This window comes from Anomaloglossus baeobatrachus, chromosome 2 (genome assembly GCF_048569485.1).
Source record: "Anomaloglossus baeobatrachus isolate aAnoBae1 chromosome 2, aAnoBae1.hap1, whole genome shotgun sequence".
In the NCBI taxonomy this organism is placed as follows: domain Eukaryota; kingdom Metazoa; phylum Chordata; class Amphibia; order Anura; family Aromobatidae; genus Anomaloglossus; species Anomaloglossus baeobatrachus.
Window position 1 is genome coordinate 676,828,970 of NC_134354.1, and position 22,096 is coordinate 676,851,065.

Below are 22,096 nucleotides of genomic sequence, written 5' to 3' on the forward strand. Positions count from 1 at the left end.
ATACTGGAGACAAGGACGTGTGACAGAGGCCTAAAGTGGAGTAAATTTTGGTTAACTAGACAAGCAGGTTTCTCATTGTGTGTTTTTTTTAAAGATTACGTAACCATCATAGCTTAGATAAGGTTTTTCAGTGTGTGGCAAGTAATGATACAGCCTTGATTTCCTTGTCTAACTTCCTGCATGAGAGGAGCAGTACAGCTGAGTTTAGCTGTGTCACATTACAAACCCTTCCATCAACTCTTCTGATTACTGAGTGTCTCAATATCACACTTATGTCTGCTTGTACTTGCTCTGCAGTGAGATTAGGTTTGTTACTACATTTCTTTTCTGGACTACTGTGGTGTGATATGTAATGAGATCCTCCTCCGATCTCACTGCTGAACGATTACATGAAGAGGAGAAGAGACATAAATGTGATTACCGATAGATCTCTGCACAGGCAGTGTAAGGTAAGGGTTGTGACAGTGATAGGAGAGCAGATAAAAGGGTTTAAAATGTGAAACAGCTAAACTCAGCTGCGTTTTTGCATTTTCTCATTGCTTTATACAGGTGAAAAACGCTGTAAAAATCCTGACAGAATTGACTTGATGCTGATTTTAAAATGCTGCAGTTTACCAATTCAGACAAGAAAAAAAAACAAGCATGAGATTTCTGAAATCTCATATCTTTTGTTGGTACTATAAAAACAGCTTTTAATTTGCACTAAAAAAAAACGCTACAAAAAACGGAATGTGTGAGAAGTGGAGAAAACGAGACCTGAGCGAACCTGAGGTTTGGTGTTCGGTGTTCGCACCAAATATAGAGTTTACAGAAAAAAAAAAAAACCAAACAGAGTTTGGACGCTTTAGGTATGCAAACTAGTCGCGCGAGCATCACTGTGCTCGGGTATGCTTGGTTCTCAGACCAGTGTGAGCCGCTTGCAGTGTTTGATCAGCTCACACTGGGGGTTACAACATTGTGATCAGATGTAGTGTGCACCAAACAAAATTAAAATGGAAAAACCCTGTCCATCCACCGCTGGAAGTGATCTAATTATGGCTGGCTAGATGTGGGTGGAGACCCAAAACGTCCAATTAGCGACTTCCATTAGGGTTCAGGTCAAGTCTGGGTCACAAACCAAACTTTATCTGAACCCGCCAAAGCAAACTTTTGTAGCACCCCTGAGGCACCAGATGCCACAAATGTAACCCGTGGAAATCCAAACTCCAGAATATCCGTTCCAGTGAAAACACACCAGCACCTTCAGGCCACACACACAACCCTAACACTAACCTGGAAGACTGCCTAGTAACAGCTAAAAGGGGAGGGCACTGATTGGATAGTACCAAGCAGCCTGTAGGGAGAGACCCAGCGAGGGGGAGGGGCCAGTGGTCAGTTGGAAAAGGCAGGAGGAAGTGGTGTGCAGTCAGTCAGTGTAGCGTTCTTTCCAGGAGTGGATCCACGGGACCATGCACCGGACTCCCCCAGGGAGGCCACAAGGAGTGAATCCCTATACAGGGACTGTCTGGCGACCACCCCAGAGGCCTTAGATGCACAGCAGCCGGAACACAGGCTGGATACAAGAAGCGTCCTTGGAAAGTCCGGGCAGAATACGGGGGCCGATCCCGCAGTGACTTCGGACCAGAGGAAATCTAGACGGATGACCGGAGACGGGCAAAGACAGCAGGCGAAGTCCGGAACCAGTGATAAATGCAGGCTGGAGACGTCGGATATAATCCAGGGCCGGTGGCGGAGTGAAGCAGCGGGAAGATGGTGAGGTCCACTGCTAACGGACACCGGGGAGTCTCCAGGGAGCCGAAAGAGCTGAGGCATACACCGGGCCTCAGGTTCTGAGGGTAGAGACAGGGTTAATCCAGGAAAAGAACACAGAGGGCTTGAACACTAGCACAAGAGACCAAGCTGCAAGAACTCGTTGAACAAGCACTGCCCGTATGCAAAAGTAAGTCTATTATACCCTGCACCTGTAATCTGCCATATCCTGTTCCAGGGATGCTGGCCCTTTAAGAAGAGGTGAATGAGCGTGCCCACGCCCTAATGCGCATGCGCGAAGCCCGGGAGCCGGAGACAAGCACAGGAGGCTGGGGACAGGACGCAGGGGAGTCGGGGGCAGAGTCCCGAGCTGCAGCGAGCCGGCAGGACCGCCGAGCAGGGAGCACGGAAGACTCAGGGGAGCAGGAGCGGGAGCAGCGGCCTCGGTCAGTACGCACGTGGACCGGGTCAGTGGATAAAGAGCGGCGCCTTGATCCCGAGACCGGATCAGTGGGTAATGAGCGGCGCCGGAGCCCCGGGAGCGTGACAGTCAGTCAGAATTAGGTGAAGGAGGAAGAGTCTGTCCGGAGAGTCTGTTAAGAGAATCTGTCAGAAGAGAGTGAGGAGAAGTGAAGGAGAGGAGGAGAGGAGTAGTAGTCGGAAGCAGTAGAAAGTGGAAAGTACTAAGAAGACCTGCAGTGAGAACGGAGTGCTGTAAAAGCAGTGAGAACTGTGGAGTACGGAACGGGACTCCAGGCACCGTGGGTTACCTGTGGAAGCAGCAGACTCCAGGTACCACGGAGGGCCTGTGGAAGTTTGGAACCAAGGCTCACAGGACTCAGCACAAGGCGGGGTGCAGACCCTAGGACAGTGGGACACTATGGTGAGCTGTTAACTCTGCCGGGTGAGAAGATCTCCAGTGTCTATTGCCAACCCAAAAAGTCTGAAGCACAAGCAGGAAAGAGGGGACAGGGGACTGAACCCCTTAAATAGTCCAGGCTGCCTGCAATAGGACCAAGAGAGAAACAGAGGGGATCCCAAGTAGCTCTAGGCCATGGGAGCCCATCAACAACAAGTGAGCACGGAGGACAGCCAACCCAGGTCACAGCTGGCACGGAGAACAAGGGGAGCAGATACACCTGGGACCAGCACCCGCGGGTTCAGGTACCACCACAGAAAAGTAAAGAAAGGCAAGTTAAACTACAATATTGGTGTGGACTGTTTCCTTGACGGCGTGCACTCACATAGACTGTTTTCCCACTACAACCCCCATCATCCACTGCTTGGGGCCTGTCCCTGGTCGTGGAGGGCTCTAACCATCCAGGCTGCATCACTCCATCAGCCCCAGCAGAAACCTGCAGCAGCAGCTCCAAACAACCTGGCCGCACACCGCAAGTGGCGTAGTCGACAAAAAATCTTTTTATTTTATTTTCTTTTATTTAAGACCCCCTTTATTTACTTCAAAAGACACTGCCAGGATCACGGAACTGAACTCTGCCACGGCTGACGTCCCCGGACTAGTCCGGCCCGGTTCTGAGCCCCCAGCCCTGGGACGGGCGTATCACTTTCATGGGTCCACTCATCTCTGGAGAAACCTTCACGTGCATAAGCAGTCATGTCAAATCTGGAGTGTACCTAGCATTGGATGCAGATATGTGTTTTTGCTCAGCAACTATAAACTAACTCAAAGAAACCATAAAATATTAATCAGGAGAGGAAATTGATTCTTTTCATTATTCCGTCACCCACTGATCTAAACCTAAACCTAATAGAAATTAAGTAAAAATAAAATAATACACAAAGATTTATGTTAGTGTCCAACTCACTGTGTATCTGACATAATTGGATTTCTTCTTATAATGCAGCAGAAAATGTGAGCACAGCCTTCTAAAGGTTATGTTTATTTTGATACCAAATTTATTTTTAGTAGTCCTGTGCCTCATAATTAATTAAATTACAAAGTCTTTTTTAAAACATTCTTATTGTTTCCATTGACATCACGAAAGCAGACCTATATATCTCAATGGTAAATAAGAACACCTGTGGAGTCCGATAATGCATACTGTCTGTGATGTTAGTCACTACTTATGGATAGTAAAGACAGAAGAGTAGTCAGACAAGCTGGGATCAGAAAACAGGAGCATACAACAGGACACAGGGAGTAAGCAGAAACGCAGTCAAGTCACAGGCCAAGGGTCAGACTTCCAGGAGATTACGTATTAGACTTATGATATTTTATGGTTTTTATTTTTTAAATATTTTTACATCAGTCTCTCTATGACACTTTAATTTTTATTACCCTGATCATTGCTATAATCAATTGAGATGAACATCTATTGCCATGGATTAACGCTAGAACTACTGAGGTAGTCATTTTGACTACTTTCCACTATGTATTTCTATATAGGTGTCACGAGTCCAGTGGTTCTAGTGTTAAACCTGTCAGGTACAATTACACTGACAAAAGCCTTTTAGACCATGCTGCTGGCATGGTCTAACAGGCTACCATAACTGTCTGACCTCAATTTCCAATGAATACCATCAGGCCTTCCTGATTATGTTGCATGGCGCTAATTGGGTAGGAGAGGGCGTGCACTCCCACTTCCAGTCTCTTAAATGCTGTGATCGCTATTGATTGCAGCATTTAGGTGGTTAATCAGCCAAGGGCAGCTCCATCTCTGGCTGTGACATCCACTGCTCCCAACTGCAATTGTGTGGGTACAGCTTATTGTGCTCGCATGATCGCCATGACGTACCTCATTGGTTGGGAATCCCTATCTGACCATGACATATGGGTACAGGATGAGGGGATGAAGCTCTGCATCTAGCTCTTCCCCCAGCTTCTAGCGCCTATCTCTGCATCTAGCTCTTCCCCGGCTTCTAGCACCTATGTCTGCATCTAGCTCATCCCCCGGCTTCTAGCGCCTATCTCTGCATCTAGCTGTTCCCCCAGCTTCTAGCGCCTATCTCTGCATCTAGCTCTTCCCCCGGCTTCTAGCGCCTATCACTGCATCTAGCTCTTCCCCCAGCTTCTTGCTCCTATCTCTGCATTTAGCTCTTCCCCCGGCTTCTAGCGCCTATCTCTGCATCTAGCTCTTCCCCCGGCTTCTAGCGCCTATCTCTGCATCTAGCTCTTCCCCCGGCTTCTAGCACCTATCTCTGTATCTAGCTCTTCCCCCAGCTTCTAGCGCCTATCTCTGCATCTAGCTCGTCCCCCAGCTTCTTGCGCCTATCTCTGTATCTAGCTCTTCCCCCGGCTTCTAGCGCCTATCTCTGCATCTAGCTCTTCCCCCGGCTTCTAGCGCCTATCTCTGCATCTAGCTCTTCCCCCGGCTTCTAGCGCCTATCTCTGTATCTAGCTCTTCCCCCAGCTTCTAGCGCCTATCTCTCCCTCTGCCCCTAGGTCCGCAGTCCTCCTGTCTTCATAGAATCTCATCAGTAACAACTGCCATCTCTTATCTCAGTATTGGGAAAGTCCTCTCTGACTACAGATTTTACCTCAGAATTGAGAATTTTAATAATGACTGATCATTTCTGGCAGAGAAAGAAGCAAATTTGTCTGCTAAGATATATTACAAAGTTACCGTATTTTTTGCTTTATAAGACGCACTTTTGTTCCCCCAAATTTTGGGAGAAAGTAGGGGGTGCGTCTTATAATCTGAATATACGGGTCCAGGGGAGGTGGGGACAACTCTGGAGCGGTGCTGGGGGCTGCTGGGGGGCTGGTGGAGGCTGGTAGAGGCTTGTGAAGCTGCGGGAGGGAGCCTTTGATCTCCTGCTCCCGCTCATATAATATGCACAGCTGCTGTCCATTACCGTGGTACTGAAATCGTACCGCGGCGATGGGCTGGGGAGCGGCGCATATTATATCTGCCTGCGCCCTCCTTTGATCGCACATGCCCCACCCCCCGTGTTAGATATGGCCCCCATGCTGCTGGCCATTCTAAAATAAAAAAGCTTTCCTTACCTCCTCCAGCACGTCTCCCGGTGTCTCCCCGATCTCACTGCTGATGCTGTGATCAGGCACGCAGAGATCATGTCACTATGCTGTGCCGATCACATGACCGGCACGAGAACCAGGAAGTGGAGGAGCTCAACCCCACGGAGGAAGACACGAGGGATTACCTTGCTGGAGAAGGTAAGGAAAGAGTTTATTTTACTATGGGCAGCAGCATGGGGGCCATATCTAACACAGGGGGATGTGTGCCAGCAATACGAGACCTGTGCCAGCTGTATTGCATGTGTGCCAGCAATATGAGACCTCTACCAGCTGTATTGCATGTGTGCCAGCTATAGGAGACCTGTGCCAGCTGTATGGGATGTGTGCCAGCACAAGGGGGCAATATTCAATATAAGGGTCCATATCCAGATTAAGGGGGCTAAGGGGCTATAAGAGACATATACCCTATATGATTTGTTAGACGGACACTGGCATTATAAGACGGATCCCATTTAACATTAAAAAAATAAATTCTCTTTTCCTTCACCAAATTTGGGGGTGCGTCTTATAATCAGGTGCGTGTTATAAAGCGAAAAATACGGTACTCATTTTCATGTGTACTATTGATACAGATTTATAAAAAAATGAAAACAGTTATGCTTTAAGTTGCCCAATAGTTATGTGAAGTACAAAGAAATGAAAATTAAATGCTGCAAAAAAAAAAAAAAAATTAAAAACAAGTTTTATAAACTGTAAAGAAATCTGATGCATTAAAAAAATCATTAATTGCACCCTTTCTTAATTAAAAAACCTTTCATGTTTTTAATAGTTCATTATAAAAATATATATATATATTTGGTACAGCTGCAGTCAGACCCATCAGTACAGTGAGCAATATAAACTGCAGAGAAAAAAAACAATTGTGTAACTTTTTTTGTAATTCATTCAAAACCTCAAGAAATGATATTTATCTTAAAACAGTACTAACTAAAACTAGAACCTGTCCCACAAAAGATAAGCCCACATTGTCACGCTTGTTTAGTGTAGCAACAGTAGTGCGGTGCGTTCAGACCTATGTGCGTCTGAAGCACAACAAAAACACAAGAAATAAGAATTATTCTTACCGTTAATTCGGTTTCTAGGACCTTCCACGACAGCATAGGAGGTTGTCTCTCCACGCCCTAATTGGGACAGGAAGCACAAGAGAGGTTAAAAGGACCCTCCCACCTACCAAAGCCAGTGTCTTACAAAGAACCCATAGCATATGAGAAGTACAAACACATCCAGGAATATCGAGGATAAGGGAGGGAATTACGTGCGGTCGTGCAAGGTCCTAGAAACCGAATTAACGGTAAGAATAATTCTTATTTCTCTAGTCCCTTCCACGACAGCATAGGAGGAATACCAACGAATTGATACCTAGGGGGGGACCACAGCCTGCAGGACCTTCCTGCCAAAAGCCAAATCCCTGTTGGAATCTAGATCCAAACGATAATGCTTCGTGAAAGTATGGAGGGAAGACCACATAGCCGCCTTGCAGATCTGCTCAGGAGAAGCCCCTGCCCGTTCAGCCCAGGAGACAGAGGTAGCCCTGGTGGAGTGCGCCGTAAATCCGGTAGGCGGAGACAGATGCTGAGCGAGGTAGGCGTCTCTAATGGCCCGCACAATCCAGTTGGCGACGGTACTCATAGCCACCTTCTTGCCCTTATTTCGACCAAAGGGCTGGATAAACAGGTTATGATCAAGACGCCAAGGTGCAGTAACATCCAGGTAGTGCAACACTGTCCGACGAACATCCAAAGAATGGAACACTTCCTCCCCCGGAGTCCTAGGATGCTGACAGAAGGAAGGCAGGACGATGGACTGAGAACGGTGAAAATCCGAAACCACTTTGGGAAGGAAGGAAGGGTCCAGCTGAAAGACAATGCTGTCATCTCTGACGGTCAGGTAAGGCTCCCGAATAGACAATGCTTGAAGTTCCCCGACTCTCCGAGCAGACGTAATAGCTACGAGAAAGGCAGTCTTGTGAGAAAGAGAACGGATGTTACAGGAGGACAGTCCGGTAAGGACCACATTGAGATCCCAGCAAGGTGTCAGGACCCTCTGCCGCGGACAGAGCCTACTAGTGGACACAAAGAAACGGCGGATCCAGCGATTATCTGCCAGAGCCGTGTCAAAGACTGCACTGAGTGCCGAGACCTGCACCTTCAGGGTGCTGGGTCGAAGGCCTAGGTTCAATCCACTCTGGAGGAAGTCTAGAATCTGCGCAATGTTAGGCCGGAGCGGGTCAGGAGGCCGAGAACCACACCAGGAGGAAAATCTCATCCAGATTTTATTGTAAATACTATTAGTCACCGGTTTACGGTTGTTCTGTAGAGTAGCCACGACCTTGTCAGAAAGTCCCTGGGCCTTCAGTGCCCGGGCCTCAGAAGCCAGGCAGCCAATTTGAGTTTCTGGGGGTCCGGATGGAAAAATCGGACCCTGAGACAGTAAACTGGGGTCTGAACCCAGAAGGACCGGTCCGTCGATCCCGAGAGTCAGGATCAGGCTGTACCAACTCCGCCGCGGCCACAGAGGAGCTACCAGGATAGTTGCGGCTCCGTCGTCTCTGATCTTCCTCAGGGTTCGTGCGAGAAGAGGAAGTGGGGGGAAGGCGTAGGCGAGGCAAAAGGACCAATTGTGGCAGAAGGCGTCCACCCCCAACGCATTGTCCCGAGGGTTCAGGGAGAAAAATTTTGCGACCTTGCGATTTACTGCTGAAGCAAAGAGGTCCACCTCTGGAGTACCCCACCTTGCCACCAGAGAGCAGAACACCGCTTGGTCCAGTCTCCACTCTCCTAGGTGAACATCCCGACGACTCAGGAAATCTGCCTGAAGGTTTAGGGATCCCTTTAGATGGACTGCAGAAAGGGATAGCAGGGACCGTTCTGCCCAGTGGAAGATCCGGGAGGACACAGACTTCAGGGCGCCCGATCGTGTACTGCCCTGATGGCGGAGATGTGCCACTGTGGTGACATTGTCTGAGTAGACCAGGACGTGAGTGTCCCGGACGAGATCCTGAGCCGCAAGGAGGGCTTCCCTGACTGCCCTGAGCTCCCGGTAGTTGGAGGATTGAGAGCTGACATAAGGACTCCAGACCCCCTGAAATGGGGAGTTTGCCACCATAGCACCCCATCCCCGCAGGCTGGCATCGGTTGTTAGAGTAACCAGGGGCGTCTGAGTCCAGACAACCCCCACCTTCAGGTTGTTGGGACGCAGCCACCAGAGAAGGGATGAGGAGACGGTCCCTGAGAGGCGAAACTGTTTGTTCAGGGAGGACAGGAGTCTGTCCCAATGCGCCAGGATATGATCCTGTAGACAACGAGAGTGGGCCTGAGCCCACATGACTGAGGGAATGCAGGACGTCATAGAATCTAGAGCCGACATAGCAGCTCGAAGGGTCGGGCGAGCCTGTCAGCGAAGCTTTGAGATTTTGGTTAGCAGGGTCAACCTGTGGCTCCCCGGGAGAAAGGATGCCTGTCTGTCGGAGTCCAGCAGCACCCCGAGAAACTGCAGAGTGGAGGAGGGTTGCAACTGTGATTTCTTGAGATTGGGGATCCAGCCCAAGGAACGAAGAATGCTTAAAGACTTCTCCACATGGCTCCGGAGGGTCTGAGCGGAGGGAGCCACGAGAAGAAAGTCGTCCAAATATGGAACCAGACAGATACCTTGCAATCGTGTGAAGGCGACCACCTTTGCCATGATCTTTGAAAAGATCCTTGGAGCCAAGGAGATCCCGAAGGGAAGTACGTTGAATTGGAAATGAAGCACTTCCTCCCCGTGCAGAACCACAAACTTGAGGTATTGCCTGTGACACGGATAGATGGGCACATGGAAGTAGGCGTCCTTCAGGTCTATTGAGGCCATCTGGTGGTGCAGACCTATCAGTGGGATAGCCGATTTCACAGACTCCATCTTGAAACGCCGGTATCTGACCTGCCGGTTAAGACGCCTCAGATTGATGATAATCCGGACGTCGCCAGACGGCTTTTTGACAAGGAAGAGACGGGAGTAGTGGCCTACCCCTCCTTCCCGACTCGGGACTGGGGAAACGACCCCCGAGTGCATTAGCTCCTGAATCTTCGCGTACAGTAGGGCCTGTGAACCCTGCGACGCCAGAGCCGTGACTCGGAGGCCCGGAAGAGGGGGGGAGATGAATTCTATTAAGAGACCCTCTGAGACGATCTTCAGGACCCATTGGCAGGTGGTGATGGACCGCCACTGGGGAAGAAACGCCGAGAGTCGTCCCCCCACCCGAGCCGAGTCACGGTTTGTCCTGCTGAGGACGTTGTTGATGGGGAGGGATGAGAATGTTTCTCCCTCTTCCCTTAGGATAGCTCCACCGGCCCGACTTCCCTTTCCCCCTGGGCTGGGAGGCCTGAGGCATCGAGGGACGAAAGGACTGCTTCCTGGGGGGGGTCTAGGATCTGGCAAGGCCTTACGATCATTCGCCTTGTCCAGAATATCATCCAGGGCAGGCCCAAACACCAAATCCCCTTTAAACGGAAGGGAGCAAAGTCTCATTTTGGAGGTGGAGTCTCCACTCCAGGCCTTAAGCCAGAGGGCACGTCTGGCAGAGTTAGACAAGACCGAGGTCCTGGCAGCCAGGCGGACCGACTCCACCGAGGTATCCGCCAAAAAACTGGTAGCTTTCCTAAGTAAGGGAAGGGATTCCAGCAACTCATCCCGAGGGGTACCCTGGGAAATATGAGCCTCCAACTGGTCGAGCCACCCAAGTAGGGACCGGGAGACACAAGTGGAGGCAGGATCGCTTCATGAGGCCCTCGACCTTCCTATCCATCTGATCTCTAACCTGAGAAGTATCTTCAAAGGGGAGCGCCGTTTGTTTAGCGACCCTGGCCACCTGTACATCCACTTTGGGGACCTCCCAATGCAACCCAGAAGCCTCCAGAGGAAATCGGCGCCTGGGGTCACCCCGGAAACGTTACTCAGGAAATTCCCATTCCTGAGAGACAATATCCAGAATATTGGCATGAACCGGAAACCCTAATTGTTTGACAGTTTTCAGGCCAGCGAACATTTCATCCTGGACCGAGGGAAGAACCTGCACCTTCTCTAACCCCATAGTGCTCCTAACCGCCCCAATAAGATCCCCCAAATCTTCTGAGGAGAAAAGGAAGGACTGGTCAGACCTCCCGGAGGAAGAACCTTCGTCGGGACCCCCCGAGGTGGAATCAGCATCCTCATGATCAGACGGGGCTGACTGGAGTTTTCTTTTCTTTGGGGGAGAAGGGCCAGGAGCAGGGAGGGAGGCTAGTGAGGCCTGAATCTCCTGTTTCATCATGGACCGTAGCTCGTCTACCAGGGACGGTTGTTCAGCCCTAATAATCTGGTCCGTACACTGTTGGCAAAGCTTCTTATCCCAGACTGCATGGAGCTTTTTTACACAGACTGGACACTTTTTAATTTTTTCAGTCCTTTCATAGCGGTCAGGCTTATCAGACTTCTCAGACCTCTCTGACTTGTCACATTTGTCAGATTTCTTAGTGGCCTTGTCCTCCTGGAAAACACAGACCAGAAGAAGCCATAAACACCAGTCTGAGACCATTCATGAGGGACCACCCCCCTCCTTACTTACTGTGGCAGGGGGAACACTGGGCTCTGCAGATGCAGATGCAGGGGAAGACATATCAGGGAGCACAGTAGAAGTCCTTACCATGAGTCTGAAGTCTTCAGAGTGGCCTTTATGCAGAAGGGCCTGCCCCCAAAGCCCCCCCCCCCCCAGTGACAGGGAACGTTCCACACCTCCCGCATCAGGTCCATGACAGGCCGTGGAAGCGACGGCGTGTCCGTCACGCTGCCTCCGCGACCGGAAGTGCCCATACCGGAAGGTCGCGAGACCGGAAGTCCCGCCCGCGGCAGCACTTCCGGGTCGCACTGCAGCGTGCATACAGGAGGCGGCCGGCGGCTCAGGGAGGACGCCGGCCGGGGAGCTACACAGCCTGCATCACCCCAGAGGAGCTCCGGAAGGCTGGAGCAGCGGTCCCACACAGAGTGAGGGAACAGTAGGGGAAGAGCGGCGAAGGCCCGACCGATACTGCTCGGCTAAGGTAGGGGAAAAAGAAAAAAAAAAATACATATACTGTAGTTCGCCGGCCACCACAGCATAGGAGAAAAAGAAAACCTCTCCATGCCCCATGGGGACGGGAAAGACACTGGCTATGGGAGGTGGGAGGGTCCTTTTAACCTCTCTTGTGCTTCCTGTCCCAATTAGGGCGTGGAGAGACAACCTCCTATGCTGTCGTGGAAGGGACTAGAGAAAAGGGGGGCATCAGGGATACAAAAACAATGAGAGGCCCTGGAACTAGGGGGGCACCTCCTAACCTCACCTGTAACTGTCACTTCTCTCCTCACCAGTCCTTATACAGTCTCTGCAACTGTCACTGAACAGGAACCTGGGACCCTAGGAAGACCCTATTGTGATCCTGACTAGTGAGGGGCAGGAGAGGTTCACTAGACCTTACTACTGCACTAACAACACACCAGGGAAGAAAAGACAAACAGGGAAAATGTACAAACAAAAGGATATAGCCTGATCACAGGCACTCACCTTGCAGAACCTAACTCCAAGGCGGCCAGGACACAAATGACTTTGTATCTTCAGCAGCAGGGAATGCTGGAATACATCATTACTTAAAGCTGAAGGGCATGACTACTTAGTAAGTGCAGCTGATCACTCAGCAAGGAACTGCTTAGGAAAAGCTGCAATAGCAAAAACTGGCACTTAACCACTTCAGTGCCAAGAGAAAAGAAATCCATTTACCGTATTTTTCGCTTTATAAGACGCACCTGATTATAAGACGCACCTAGGTTTTGGAGGAGGAAAATTGAAAAAAAAAATTGAGCCAAATAGTGTGCTAGAACATTTTAATAAAATGATGACTCACTATTATGGGGGACATGTGGATGACGCACTGCTATGGGGAACCTGTGGATGACACTGCTGTGGGGGATCTGTGGATAACGCACTGCTATGGGGGACATGTGGATGACGCACTATTATGGGGGACCTGTGAATGACGCACTGCTATGGGGGACCTGTGGATGACGCACTGCTATGGGGGACCTGTGGATGACGCACTATTATGGGGACCTGTGGATGATGCACTGTTATGTGGGATCCGTGGATGACACGGCTATGGGGGACCTGCATGATGCACTTTTATGGGGATCTGGGACTACCACCCCCCTCATCCTTAGGAATACACCCATGTACTGTATACCATACATGGCTGTATTCTGAAAGATGAGGGGGGTTGTAGTTACATTTACACTTTGGCCACTACATTAGTCCCTCCCTGGAGTGTTTACAATAAAGGACTACAGCCCCCATCATCCTTCAGAATACACCGATTGATACTGTATATTCTGAAGGCTGATGATGGGGGTTGTGTTCCCCTTCAGTGTTTTTTGCTCACCTATTAGGACCCTTCGTTCAACTGACAACACTTTGTCAGGCTCAGATCACTGATTGGTGGAGGCAGCTCTGCAGAAGTTGTCTCCACCAATCAGCATCCAGCCCTAGCGAGGAGAGGGAGAATCGTTCTTCTCTCTCTCCTCTTTCTTATGATAGTCTCCGTCTGCTGCGGAGATCTAAAATAGAGCCCGCGCATGCGCAGATCGCGATCTTCGAGAGCCGCGATCTCTATCTGCGCCTGCGTAGCCTCCGACGCGATGGACTTCAGGAAAATGGCTACGGAAGGCAGCGCATGCGCAGATGGAGATCTCGCTTCTCTGAGATCTCCATCTGCGCCTGCGTCACCTCCGCCATTTTCCGGAAGTCGCGCTGGAGGCAGCGCAGGCGCAGATAAAGATTTCAGCTATGGCGGCCGCCACCGCAGCGATTGCCGGGGGATCCATGGCTGCCGCCACCGCAGCCGATTGCCGGGGGATCCATGGCGGCCGCCACCGCAGCCGATTGCCGCGGGATCCATGGCGGCCGCCACCGCAGCGATTGCTGGGGGATCCATGGCAGCCGCCACCGCAGCCGATTGCCGGGGGATCCATGGCGGCCGCCTCCGCTCCAGCGGCAGCACCAGCACCAGCCTCCTGTGACTCACTCCACCGCTGCATCACTGCCCGGTAAGTTACATTCACTTTGTAAGACGCACCCCTATTTTCCCCACAATTTTGGGGTAAAAAAAGTGCGTCTTATAAAGCGAAAAATACGGTAAATGAATATAACCAGATGAAAGGCTCCAGCCCATAGGCTGTCACTGGTCACAACAAGCAGGGAGACGATCGGGACACATATCTGAATGCTATGTATCCAAGGCTGTGGCGACCCAAGAAAATGTCATACATTGGTTTTACTGACATCTTTACTTATAAATAATACTATAAATGTAATGTTTTCTTTTTACTTGAATATTTTGGGTTTTTTTTAGCTGTGTTTTTTGATTTTTGTACTTCCATTTTTTACTTCATGTCTTCCATGAACCATGACTTTGTGAAGCCCCACAGGTGTAGCGGTGCATTTACCTTCAGGGACTCCACGGGACGGTCTGATCACAGGTAAGTTGTCTTCTTTGGATTTTCGTGACGCCACTCTCGGTATTGCGGTCAGGAGACCGCCGCTGCAGGTTAGGGGGCGCCTGGGGCTGGTGTTGTGTGCAGCTGGGTGTCGTGGCCTCCCGAGAGTGAGGCAGGCCCCAGGGTCCAGTGGGAATGTGTGTGGAACCACAAGTAGCAGAATGACTCAGGCACAGTCCAGACAGTCTTTCGGGGTTTTTACTCACAATTGATGGCAGGGTGAGTACCCGGGCGTAGCTCGGATGAACCAGAGGAAACCAGGCACTCCGTCAGGCTGACTTTTGAGGGTGACTACCAACTCGCCCTCCTAGCCCTGGCGTTTTTGGGGTGACCCCGACTTGCAGTCCTGCTGGGGTCGCCCAGGGAAGTTGCTGCTGCCAATTCTCCCCTCGTTTCAGCCCCTTTGCTTGTAGCCTGGACCAGGTCACTCCTGCTGCTTGGCTCCAGTGAGCTATGGGCCCTTTATTTGCTACGTGGCTCCGGACTCTGTGTTGTTGGGTGGAGGGTATCAAGTACCCCCTCCACCTACAGGTTGAGCAGGCCAACTCAATGGGCCCCTGCTCTAGGAATCTGTAAACCCGTGTGGGCCTGGTACCTCCCTGGCAGTCCCCGTACTCAGCCACCCCTCTGCTCTTTCTAGCCTTGGGTGGATTTCGGGCGCCACTACCAGGTGACCGATCTCCCCTGTTTGTAGCCACTGCACAAGCGTTGTCAGATTGTGCCAGGCTCCAGGGTCTGCTTCCTGCGTCTGCTCTCCCTGAGCTGCACTCACTAACTGGCTCACTACTCCCTACCCACTGTGCCTGCCTACGCAACTTAGCAACCAGACTCTCTACCACACCCCTTGAGTGGACATGGAGGCCACGCCCCCTCCTGGATTCCCCAGGGGTCCCTATCAAAGGTAGATGTGTGAGACCTGATTACTATGCGCCTGTGTAATCACACCTCGGTCAGCCTTCTGGATTACCTGTATTGTACTGCCCCCAGCATGGGTGCAGTACTCAGTGGTGACTAACCAAGTCAGGGCGCCACAACTTAGTTTTATTTTTCCATCAACATAGCCACATAGGAGCTCAATTTTTGTGGTACAAGTTACAGTTTTGAAAGAAGTCATTAATATGTCCATGTAATGGAATTGCTTGTTTTACATGTCACCCACCCTGTACATCATTGTTTTTTGGTTTTCACTTTACAGTTCATTGTTTTTAATAGTGTAAACAATAAAAACTGGTTTGTGTCGCCAATTTCCAAGACTAAAAACTTATATTTATTTTCCTTGGAGCCATCTGGGGATTTGCTTTTTTGTACATCAAGCTGTAGTATTAATATTTTGGAGCACTACTTTTTATTGTTTTTTCGCGGGGGTGGTGTGATGACAAAAAACAGCAATTCTGGCATCTAATTTTTTTCTTTACCACATTTATCTTATGTGTTAAGTTTCAGATTTTGATTGATCAGACTTTTATGGACTCGGCTATCCTGAAAAGGAAAATGTTTTATGGTTTTTAAATTTTTGATGGGATAAAGGGGGTTGATTCAAAGTATCACATAAATATCTAAAAAAAAGGTTTTTTTTATAGATTTCAAAATGTCTTAAAACTTTTTTTTTACTTCTCACTTTACTTTTTAGTCCCCCTAAGGGATTTTATCCTGCAACTCCTTGATAGCTTGTACTATGTATATACTGCAATTCAGGAGTGACCTGCCAGTCAAGGGCACAGAGGGGGAGAACCTGTGGTAGCCCTGCCTCAAGGACTAGTCCATCCTAGTCACATCGTCCGCAGTAGTTTTTAAAAGTATGTTTCAGCGTAAAACATACACGGCAGCAATGAAGGATTCAGTGTATAAATCATGATAATTTCTGCCACAGGCAGAGATTTACAGCAGCATTGAAGTGGTTACACAGCAGTGATCGGAGCTATCTCTGGTCGCTGTTGTTAGAGTTAAGCGGGCTTTACACGCTACGACATCGCTAATGCAGAGTCGTTGGGGTCACGGAATTCGTAACGCACATCCGGCCGCATTAGCGATGCCGTTGCGTGTGACATCGATAAGCGATTTTGCATCGTTTCAAAAACGTGCAAAATCGCTAATCGGCGACACGGGGGTCCATTCTCAAATCTCGTTACTGCAGCAGTAACGAGGTTGTTCGTCGCTCCTGCGGCAGCACACATCGCTGCGTGTGACGCCGCAGGAACGAGGAAGCTCCCCTTACCTGCCTCCCGGCCGCTATGTGGAAGGAAGGAGGTGGGCGGGATGTTACGTCCCGCTCATCTCCGCCCCTCCGCTGCTATTGGGCGGCGGTTCAGTGACGTTTCAGTGACGTCGCTGTGACGCCGCACGGACCGCCCCCTTAGAAAGGAGGCGGTTCGCCGGTCACAGCGACGTCGCCGGACAGGTAAGTATGTGTGACGGCTGTGGGCGATGTTGTGCGGCACGGGCAGCGATATGCCCGTGTCGCGCAACAGATGGGGGCGGGTACCCACACTAGCGATATCGGGACCGATATCGCAGTGTGTAAAGTAGCCTTTAGAGTACGGTTCCCAACATATGCACAGACAGGACGGGGAGGAGTTGGGGAGAAAGTTCTCCCTCCCTTTTCTCCGTAACTGTGATACGATTGCAAGATTGGATCACATTCGCATGACCCTTGGCTCCCACTCACAGCAGAAGGTCATTAGCATATCGCTTTCCGATGCTCTCACATCGGAAGCTTTGCGCAAGTCAGATGACACGAGAGTGCAGTGCGATGTTTCACATGCTCGCATAGACTTGTATGGGTGTGTGTGAGCCAAGACTCGCTGCCAAATACAGCATGCTGCAATTCATTTGTCAGGCTACTATAGGATGATAAATCAATCGCAGATGGACACTGCCCCATAGTTTTGCACTGGTGTGAGTGTAATCTGATGATTTTTATCAGATTGCACTCGTCTATGCAAATTGCAAGTGGAACCGAGCCCTTAAAGGGACTCTGATGGCTGATAGATGCTGCCAACGGTTTGGGCATCCTGTATCAGCCATTGTCTGTTTGATCACCGCTAATTTTGCTTCATGAAGAGAAGTATATTCATGACACTCAGCACCTGAATCTTCATCCATAAAGTGCATACCAGATATAATATACGGGAGAGAAATGTGCAGTAACAGCTAGGTATCCTTCAGCACCGCTGTGTTTCAGAGAACATCATATTATTAATATCTGTTGGGAACTAAGCTGCGTGGGGCACTAGTCCTACCGGCGGGTCCATGGCGGCCTCTCCCTGCCTGCTGCCGTGAACTGACAGGTCTCTGCTTATAGGCAGAACCCTGTCAGTCACTGTCAACAAACGGGGAGAAGCCACCATGGACCAACCTGTACAATAAGTGCACCACGTGACTCAGTTCCTGGCAACTATTAAGGCCACGTGCACACACTGAGTATTTGGTGAGTTTTTTACCTCAGTATTTGTAGCCAAAACCAGGAGTGGAACAATCAGAGGAAAAGTATAATACAAACACGGACATCATTTCTAGATTTTTTACCCTCTTTGTCTTATTACTGAGGTAAAAAAACCTCACCGAATATTCAGTGTGCAGTGCACGTGGCCTAAAAGTATAATTTCTCTGAAATGCAGCAGTGTTTCACAGTGACACATACCTGGCTGTGATCATACAGCCTTACGGCTTGGACATCGTGTGTCAGCTGATGGTTCACTAAGTGCTGGCTGTATAAGGTGCCGCACACATCATTGGTATTTTGCTGCAGAGCCGGATCCGGTACAAATGCGCTTCAGCTCAATTCACCTCCAGTGGAGTTGCGGGGGGGATGCGGTCACATGCATTTGCGTGAAACGCATTTGTATTGGATCCGGCCCTGCGGCAGAATACCACTGATGTGAGCGCGGCCTAACACACCCAGCAATTGTCCTGTGAATGATGTTAGCAGGTCGTTTTCAGGCTGTGTGACGACGATGAGATTTTGGTGAGTTTTTGATGTGGCGTAAGTAAAAATTGCAGCCTCTTATGCGGGCGTCACACAGTACGATCTATCGTGCGATCGCACGAGCGATCGTACCCACCCCCGTCGTTTGTACGTCACAGGCAATTAGTTGCTCGTGGTGCACAAAGTCGTTAAACCGCCGTCACACGTACTTACCTGCTGAGCGACCTCGCTGTGGGCGGCGAACATCCACTTCCTGAAGGGGGAGGGACGTTCGGCGTCACAGCGACGTCACACAGCGGCCGGCCAAAAGAAGTGGAGGGGCGGAGATGAGCGGGACGTAAACATCCCACCCACCTCCTCCCATCCGCATTGTCGGCGGTTGCAGGTAAGCTGCAGTTCATCGTTCCCGGGGTGTCACACGGCGCGATGTGTGCTGCCCCGGGTACGATGAACAACCGGCGCAAAGAAAAATAAACGACTTTTTGAAAATGAGCGACGTGTCAACGATACACGATTTGTAACCGATTTGTGAACGTTCAGAGTCGCTCGGAGGTGTCACACGAAACGACGTCGCAAACGATGCCGGATGTGCGTCACGAAAACCGTGACCCCGACGACATATCGCACGATAGATCGTCTCGTGTGAAGCCCGCATTACAGTTCCAGAAATCTGGATGGGATTTCTAGAAATCTGATGTCCACTGTTTTTGCTGCGTTTTTGAGTGCAATTTTGTCACAAATCTATGCCAGCAAAGTCAATGACAATCCTGAAGTTTTGCACACATTTTGTTTTTTTCCCTTGCAGATTTGATGCAGAAATAAATCTGCAGCGTGGCAATTCTTGCAGCGTTTTTGCAGCATTATTCCACTCCAGAATGCTTTAAAAAATATGGAAAATGCACCAAAAACGAGGCAAAAATGTACGTTTTTTTTTCTGACAAGAGATGCAGATGTGGTGTGGAAATTTCTAATCCACATAAGAAATAAAGTCCACCTTCAAAGCTCTGAAGCTGGACTTTTCTGATGTGGATTTAGCTTCAAGCGTGGCAGCACCTTGTCCGATGCTCCAGAGAGTGTTTGAGACTGATGAATACGGTGAGCTGAATCTCTTTATTTATATAGGAAATTTCTAATCCCAATACTTAGCGTGCACACAGAGCCTACCTCAGTGTAATCTGACCTCCGGTGCGAGGTTCAATTCTGCAACACGAGGTTTTTCGCTTGCAGGTTCGCTGTTTTACGTTCAGATTTTTCCCCATAGACTTGTATTAGACGCAGACAATCTGCAGGTATAAAACGCACATGCATTGTTAGTGCATTTCTGCTGCGGAAATGCAGTGTAAAAAATGCATGTTTTTCACAATTTCCACCACGTTTTCACTACATTCTATTGTAAAGTTAATGGCATAAATCTACAGCTCGTATACACACATTCACAAATATTCACACACACACATATATAAACGCACATATACACACATATACACACACGTCAGGGACATACATATACTTACATACACACGTCAGGGACATAGACACACACACGTCAGGGACATACACACACACACAGACACGTCAGGGACATACATACACACACGTCAGGGATATACGTACACACACACACACACGTCAGGGACATACATACATACATACACACAAACATACATACACACACACACACACAGACACACGTCAGGGACACACAAACACACACACACGTCGGGGACATACATACATACATACATACACACAAACATACATACAGACACACGTCAGGGACATATACACACACGTCAGGGACATACATACACACACATACACACACGTCAGGGGCATATATACACACACACACATCAGGGACATATATACACACTCACACATATGAACACACACACACACATCAGGGACATATATACACACTCACACATATGAACACACACACACACATCAGGGACATATATACACACTCACACATATGAACACACACACACACATCAGGGACATATATACACACTCACACATATGAACACACACACACACATCAGGGACATATATACACACTCACACATATGAACACACACACACACATCAGGGACATATATACACACTCACACATATGAACACACACACACACATCAGGGACATATATACACACTCACACATATGCACACACGTCAGGGGCATAAATACATACATGTCAGGGACATATACACACACATATACACACATCAGGGACATATATACACACACACACACACACACACACTAGCCCTCACAGACCACTAACACACACACACACACACACACACACACACACACACACACACACACACACACACACACACAGACCACTAATACCAAAGTAAAAAGTTATGGCACTTGGAAAAGAAGGGAAAGAAAAGAGAACAAAAATGGTCACAGCAGCAAGTCGGTAACTAGCTTTCCAGCAGGGAGTAACTCGTAACCTTGAGTGCTTCACTCCCCGCGTGACAGCACGGAGGGGTTAATGCTCGCAGCCCCGCCCCCCGCCGGTGACAGTGCCGCCTGTGGCCGGAGCTGGCAGCCTCTCCTCCCACTGCCGGGACATTCCCCTCTCCGCCCGGACGGGGAAACTTGTCACGTCCTTTGGTGTTTTCCCCCAGTGCCTCTGACTGGAAGCTGCGTGTACAGAGAGCGCAGGAGCCGTGGGGTCCGGATACAAGGTAATGCCTGGGTCTGTGCAGTGACAGTAGTGACTACCGGAGGAGCGGCTGACTGCTCCGGCACACGTTACTGTCACTGACAATCACCTCTTCCTATGAGCAGAGGCTGGAGTGAGTGGAGCAGACAGGAGCAGCACATGTATTGCAGGGCGCTGTATGGAGGGAGTAGTAGTGCGCCCAGCCGGCGTGTCCACCATGTTACAAGGCGCTGCTGTCACTACATCCACTATGTCACCTGCTCATGTCTGCAGTGTTATTTTGGAGAACGTCAGCCCTATCTGTCCAGGGGTCTGTCTAGGGGGTCCAACCAGCGGACAGTCCAAAGGTCCATCCAGGGGTCTCTCCAAAGGTCCATCCAGCGGTCTTTCCAGGGGTCCCTTTAGGGGTTCCTCTAGGTGTCCATCCAGGGGTCTGTCAACGGGTCCCTCCAGGGAGCTCTCCAGGGATCCATCTATACATCCGTCCAGGGGTCCATCTAGGGATTCGTCCAGGGGTCCGTTCTGGAGTCCGTCAAGCCTTTTTTCCACGGATTCATCCAGGGGTCTGTCCAGAGGTTTCATCCAGGGGTCCATTTAGAGGTCCGTCCAGCCATCTGTCTAGGGGTCTCTCTATGGGTCTTCCTAGGTGTCCATCCAGGAGTCCATCTAGCGGTCTTTCCAGGGGTCCGTTTAGGGGTCTTTGCAGGGGTCCATCCAGGGGTCTCTGTTGTGTTACAACACTTATGTATAAATGTTGGAGAACTCTTGTAATATCTTACCACTTGTGCGAGGACGTAGTCGCTCTGGGCACAGGGTATATAGTCGCCACTGACTGTACACACTTACATTAATCTTTCTCTTTGTCTGTTTATGTTACATTTGGCTTCTTCATCCGATGCCGACGTTCTGGAAGACGTAGACTGCAGACGGGAAGATCTGGGAAATCCTTAATGTCCCATTGTTTTTCAGATCTTCTCCACTCTTCCCATTTCTGCTCATCCTGGGCATCGGCATGTGCTGTACTGTACCACTTGGAGGGGGAGCAGAGAAAGGTGTCTGCACTTCTGTTCTGGGGTAGTCTCGCCTGGGGTCTGGATTTTGGGGCAGTCACGTCTGGGGTCTGTATTGAATGGTTTGATCGAAGGACTCTGCTTAGGAATAATTTGATTAGGAGTCTGTTTTTAGGGGTAGCCTTGTTTAGGGTCTTCTT

At 49.8% G+C, this 22,096-nt stretch overlaps 1 protein-coding gene across 1 annotated transcript in view; it reads left to right on the forward strand.

Moving 5' to 3' along the window:
* The first annotated feature begins 20,798 nt into the window (after nt 1-20,798).
* VDR (vitamin D receptor) overlaps nt 20,799-22,096 on the forward strand; it is a 235,163-nt gene continuing 233,865 nt past the window's right edge. Inside the window, exon 1 of the mRNA XM_075334510.1 lies at nt 20,799-20,908. The gene's annotated coding sequence lies outside the window, so the exon portion shown is untranslated. The remainder of the gene's footprint in view (nt 20,909-22,096) is intronic.